Raw genomic sequence first — 6,000 nt, forward strand, 5'->3', positions numbered from 1 at the left:
AGCTCCTCAGTCCCCTTCACATAAGGTCACCCCAGCACAGTACAGTTACGTCCATATTAGCAAATGGGTTAAAGGTTTGGCAAAAATTTGCGAGAAGGGGCCTTGAAATTCAACATAGTTTACACCAGAAATTAGGTTGAAATTACGGCAGCAATGTAAACCGGTGTCTGACTGGAGTACATTTGGAGGTGCATAGCTGGTGGAAGATTCACCAAATTAAGGTGGCACAATTATGCGCACTGTAATGTGTGTTAAAATCATCATGTGCATGAGGCTAGAGTGTGAACTGGAAAAATTTCCAAAGAAAAGAAGCATTAGGGTCGGCCCTTAGGCGCCCCAGTCCGACAGAATTTATTGCAAACCATTTCATCTACCTGGGTCCAAAGCCGCCTCCAACTCCACATTGGACAGTGTGTATATTAGAAAGCAGAAGCTCAATTCTAGACTCCATATTTAGTGTTTGACCCTGTCCTACAGAAATACAGTACGTATTATCTGACATATCTAATAAGCCCTGAAGCCATTTTGTGTGCAAAGTAGTCACATTTTGCAGAAGCTTTAGTGAAGTGCTTGGAAGTGACAGTAGATCTGATATTGCCGAATTCTGACGTACGTTACCCAACAATGTCTATATCATTGTGTCTATACGAGAGGATCTACTGATTAGGATCTCATATGTCTTGCGCAGTCGAGGGCAGTACGTCTTACAGTTACAGATTGAGCATGACGCGGTGATGAGATACCGCTGGAGAATTTAAAAGACATTTTCTTTTGACAGATTAATACATGCTGCTCGTTAGGGATGGTGGTCAGATTAGTAATAACGAGCTTTGCAGAGGCAGCCAATGCTATCATACAGGATCAGCGCACTATGCGGAAAAATAAACGTAATCAAATTAGGTGATTAAATTTTTTTGTCAAATAAAAGAATTGTGGTTTGGGGATTGAAAAAATTGGTTTGTTCAAGTAAAAGCAAGACCAAATCATCAGGAAAGAAAACAAACAAAATCATTGAACTATACCTGCGCACATGATAAAATTGTTGGTACCCTTCTGGTAAAATAAGAAAGTCCTACAATGGTCAGTGAAATAATACGATATGGCAAAAAGAAAGTCTCAATTTAAATTTACTCAACATCAACTAATGAAAATCAGACATTGCTTTAGAATTGTGGTTCACCAGGAAAAGAAAAAAAAAAAGACTAAAGAAAATAGCCTGGACAAAAATAATGGTACCCCCTTGAAAATAAAATTAATTTGGCATGTTAAACTAAGGTGTGTCCTGTAATTAGCATCATTGGTGTCTACAAACTTGTAATCAGTCAGTCTGCCTGCCTATTTGAAGGATGAAAAGTAGTCATGGTTCTGTTTAGAATCATGGTGTGTATCAGACTGAACATGGAGCAAATAAAAGCTAAAGAGAGAGTTGTCTCAGTGGAAAGACAATTCTAAACAAACCTGATAAAAGCAAAGGCTAAAAGACCACCTGCAAACAGCTTGATGTCCCTGTTCCTTCTGTTGCCCATATTATTCAGAAGTGTCAGGTGTATGGGACTATAGCCGACCTCCCGGACAGTGGTGGTAGGAGGAACATTAATGACAAATTGAAGAGACAAACAATATGAATGGTAGCCAAAGAGCTCAGAGCAACTGCCAGAGGTTAGAGGTGAACTCCAAGGTCAAGGTCCGTCAGTTTCAGGCCTCGCCATCCTTCGATGTCTTGACCAAATTGAAATTCATGGAAGGCAACAGAGGAGGAAACCAGTGTTGAAAGCAACTAACAAAAAAAAAAAATAACGGGAATATACCAAAAAGCATTTTGACAAGCCACAAAGCCTGTGGGAGATTAGACAAAACTTGAGCTTTTTGGTAAGTCACATAAACTCTATATTCACATGTACAACAATTAAGCCTACAAAGGAACAATGTACCTACTGTGAAATATGGAGAAGGTTCGGTTATGTATTGGGGCGCAGGGTGTCTTGAATTTGTGCAAGGTACAATGACTTCTCAAAACTATCAAGGCCTTCTGGAGTGAAATGCGCTGCCCAGTGTCACAAAGCTTGGTCTGTGTCACAGGTCATGGGTCCTCCAACAGGGTAAGAAGTTAAAATATCCAAGAATGAAATGGAGACAGATATATGGAGCGCCAGGCTGACAGGTCTCAGGGTGCTGGTAATAGTAATCTGATGCTGCTCCTGTCGGGTGCTTCTAGAGAGGATATAAACATGGGAAGCAGGGTAACCCGATCGCAGGGGAGCGCAAAGGAAAGGGAGAAGCTTGAAAGGTTTTAAGTTCCACTACGTGTTTCAACAGATAACCTCCGTCTTCATCAGGTGGCAAGTGATGAAGACGGAGGTTATCCGTTGAAACGCGTAGTGGAACTTAATAAAGAAAACCTTTCAAGCTTCTCCTTTTCCTTTGCGCTCCCCTGCGATCGGGTTACCCTGCTTCCCAAAATATCCAAGAATGGCTGAGGGCAAAGCATTACACTCTTCTGAAGTGGCTTCTATTAACCCAGAACTAAATCCTATTGAACATGTCGAAGGAGCTAAAACCTGCAGTCTGGAGAAGGCGCCTTATCACCCGAAACACATGGAGCAGTTTGTTCTTGAGGAGCAGCCAAAATACCTGTGGATGGGGGCAGAAGTCTCATTGAGAGTTATAGAAATTTGCAGGGATTTCCTCAATAGGTTGTGCAAAATATTAAAGTCAAGGGAAACATCATTCTTGTTTAAGCCAGCTTTATTGCTTTTTTGCGTTGGAATTTTGAAAACTAATGTCCGATTTTCAATAGTTGATATTCAGTAAATTTAAGTTGAAAATGACTTACCGTATTATTCGGACTATAAGACACACTTTTTTCCTCCAAAAATGTGCAGGAAAATGGGGGGTGCATCTTATAGTCCAGATGTACCGGCTGTGGTGGGGAGGTGACTAGCGCCTGTTCCCGCTGCTAAAGAGAAATTAATATTCACTGCATTCCATGCCCATGTCGCATGACGGCAGGAAAACGCATTTGCATGCATTTTTGCATTCGTTTGCGCTTTTTATGCACAGGTGTTCGATAGGAAAATGCTTTTCGAGAATTTCCTTGACACAAGCCACGCCCAATGGGAATTACATGAGACATTGGGCGTGGCTTGTATCAAGGAAATTCTGTGTATAGACCCTTGTACAGATGAAATCCTCATCTTTTGCTGCTGTATCCAGCATCAAGACGGATCTTCGCATGGAGTTTCTATCGGAATCTGGATTTGGATGTGAACTTGCTTCTTGCCTTTGCATTTGCTTGTGAACAAGAAAGAAAAAGAGAAAGACGGAGATGTCGTTGTCGCTTCTGGCAACACCCCATTGTTGAAGTCCAAGAGAGCCGTGGAGCCTACCACTCCTTATTCAGTGAGCTCCATGAAAACCCGGGTAAATATTTTGAGTACACGAGGATGTCTCAACAGAGCTTCAGTGATTTGCTGCTACGTGTACAAGGAGCCATCAGCAGGCAGGACACCCAGCTGCATAGAGAGATGTCTGCTGGTGATACTAAGGTACATAATATTTAAAAATAAACGTCTGTCAATTAATGTTGTTCTGCAATGTACTTAATTTTTTTTTCCTTTTTCTGTTCTGCAAAACACTTGTTTTTTTCCCTTTCTCTTTTCGGCAGATTCTTGGCTACCGGAGACAGCTTATCATCGTTCCATTTCAAATTCCAGACTGGCGTTTCCACCCTTTCTGGGATTGTTGCAGACACCCGCTGGGCTCTGTGGGACATTTTATGTGACAAATTTATCCATCTACCCACCCCTGAAATCTAGCAGAAAAATGCTGAAAAATTCTGGGAAATTTGTAATTTCCCAAACTGTTTGGGAGCTGTGGACGGCAAACATTCGATTTACCAAACCAGCTGGAACTGGATCCGAGTATTTTAATTATAAAAAATACTTTTCTATTGTGCTCATGGCAATTGCAGCTGCTGACTGCAGATTTGTCGCCGTGGACATTCGCTGTTTTGGAAGAGGTAATGACTCCCAGTCATTCAAAAACTCGGATATAGGCTGACGCTTGTATGGCAATAATTTAAATTTCCCATTGCCACGACCTCTTCCCAACCCTCAAGGACCTCCAATGCCGCTTGTTGTCGGGACTTGAACCACACAAAAAGGATTTTTAACTACCAACTAACAAGGGCACGAAGAACTGTGGAGTGTGCTTTTGGTTTGCTGGTAACTAAATGGCAGATTTTGGGAACAGCCATTAATCTAAAAATTGAGACTATCGATGAAGTTGTCAAAGCGTGTGTGGTTCTGCACAACTACATCATGCCTAAAGAGAGACCCAATGTTGAACTTGATGAACCTGTTTCTACCTCATTGCCAGATTACCAAGATCACCCTCTGAGAACAACAGTGGACGTTGCCCAAGTGAGGGATATATTTGCTGCCTACTTTGTTTCGGATATTGGACATGTGGCATAGCAAGATGAAATGGTTTAAGCCAGTAAAATGTTTCTGTAATGTTATATACCTGTAATATTATGTACCTGTAATATTAAAATGTACCTGTTATGTTTGCTGACTGAAATAATAAAACACCTTTAGTTAAACACCTGTTGCAAGTGCCCTCAACATTACAATACTTAGTTTTATAAGGTGCTCACAGTGTGTTGACAGCGACGGCACAGAAAGAGACAAAAAACAAGCAGTGATTGGGGGGAGAAAAAAAAAAAAAATTATTTGACAACAAAAAGTAACTTTTGTGAAAGTATGAGGGTGAAATGTTATAGACCTGGGGGGTGTGGAACTGGGATGATTGGCTATATGTGGATGATGAAGGGGTTCCAGGGGAAGGGCCTACTAAACGTGTGGGGTCTGCGAGGTCAGGGATGGGAGTAGACACATTAAGAGGCGAAGCATGGGACAGGAGAGACACACTGGAAGGGAGAGAGAAATTTGACAACAGAGACACATTGGGAGGTGAGGGTGGAGGTGGTAGGTCAGTTTTGGGGCCACGCTTCTTTTTTTATTTCTGTCCAGAGCTGGTCCTAGGCAGCTTGCTTCTTCTGTGGCTCTTTGGGAGGGTGCGAGTGGTGGGTTGAAGATGGCGTGAAGTACCAGAACTCGTCATCCTGGAAGTAGACAGGTGTGCAGGAACCGGCATGGTGGTGGCGGTGGACTGGCATTGAGCAGCAGGACCCGGCGTGGTGGTGATGGCAGCGGTGGACTGACCTTCAGCAGCAGGACTTGGTATAGTGGTGTGCAGCAGGAATGGGCATGGTGGTATATTGGTGTGCAGCAAGACTGGGCATGGTGGTGGCAGTACATTTGTATGCAGAACTCGGTAAAGATGTGAAGTGGGTTAGTGGTGGCACAGACAGAAATGCCATGTGTAGCTGCTGTAAGTACCGAGTCTGCTGCATAGCCTGAAAGTAAGCAGCACTGCAGGCCTGCATCACATTCAGCTGGAGATCAGGCGTAAGGTGTTCCGACATGCCCCGCTCTATAGCATTAAAAAAAATGTCATGCCGGTCTCTGAAGGTCGGCTTCCAGGTGGTCAAGGCGTTGGTTGACAGCCTGGAAAAGTGTCTTTATATGGGCAAAACCACTTTCCAGTCTATCTCCGAGTGCCTTCAGGCCATTCTGGAAAACAGAGCTCAAGTGAACAAGTTTGGGCATGAGTGACCGTCCAAGGCCTTCTGCCGCTGGCTGAAGACCCAAAAAAGCAGTGGCAGAGAACTGGGACAGGTGGAACACCTAGAGGACCAGCTGCCTGCTCTCCAGCCTGTGAAGACTGCCCACTTGCTGCATCACTGGTGGATGACTGGGACTGTTCGGTGGCTGTTCAATGAGGGGCCGCTCCAACATAGGACAATCCCGGTTCGATGGTGCTGCTCCAAGTTCTGTGTGGAAAAGAAATGAAAAACATTACCACAAAAAAATAACAATTGTAAGAGTGCCAACATATCCTGTGGAATAGAAAAATTCAGATAATGGAATACAACAC

Source organism: Dendrobates tinctorius, unplaced genomic scaffold (assembly GCF_039654945.1).
Source record: "Dendrobates tinctorius isolate UK_male_01 unplaced genomic scaffold, ASM3965494v1 ptg000086l, whole genome shotgun sequence".
NCBI classification, from domain to species: Eukaryota; Metazoa; Chordata; class Amphibia; order Anura; family Dendrobatidae; genus Dendrobates; species Dendrobates tinctorius.